This window comes from Petaurus breviceps, unplaced genomic scaffold (genome assembly GCF_028583685.1).
Source record: "Petaurus breviceps papuanus isolate PSGF00001 unplaced genomic scaffold, PetGlider_PUasm1.0 178, whole genome shotgun sequence".
Classification (NCBI taxonomy): Eukaryota; Metazoa; Chordata; class Mammalia; order Diprotodontia; family Petauridae; genus Petaurus; species Petaurus breviceps.
This window is the reverse complement of record NW_027185777.1, coordinates 3380442-3380968: the sequence shown is the minus strand read 5'-3', so window position 1 is coordinate 3380968 and position 527 is coordinate 3380442. Positions and strand designations below refer to the sequence as shown.

Sequence of the window (527 nt, the reverse complement as noted above, 5' to 3'; positions counted from 1 at the left end):
AGGGAGGGAGGGAGGGAGGGAGGGAGGGATCCACCTGGGCAGTAAACCTCTCAACATTTACCTTCCTTTGGAGAAGAGAGAGGGAAAGGTCACACTGAGTTAGTTAACTAGCTCGATCCCCATTCAGGCAGCTCAAACTACTCACAGGTTGTGTTTGTCCTTCATTTTCAAAGAGGACCATGACATGTGATGAACACAGAGAAGCATAGAAAGATCTATAGGAATTGATTCAGGTGAAATGAGCAGAGCCAAGAAAACAATATAAACAGTAATGACAACTATGTTGATGGAAACAACCACACATAAAAAATTAAAAGTGAATAACAATCAAGATCAAGAATGATTAGAATGCAAAGAAACTACATGCCTCCTCCAGTCCACCCCTTTGGGAGGTGGGAGGTCTGCTGGTGTTACATATTGCATGTATTTGGGATTTTTTTCAGTGTATTGATTAATTGACTCATTACTCTCTCTCTCTCTCTCTCTCTCTCTCTCTCTCTCTCTCTCTCTCTCTCTCTCTCTCTCTC

At 42.3% G+C, this 527-nt stretch overlaps 1 protein-coding gene across 1 annotated transcript in view; it reads left to right on the top strand.

The window, feature by feature from the left end:
- CLDN12 (claudin 12) overlaps positions 1-527 on the top strand; it is a 17659-nt gene that overhangs the window by 5985 nt on the left and 11147 nt on the right. The gene's annotated exons all lie outside the window — the stretch shown is intronic.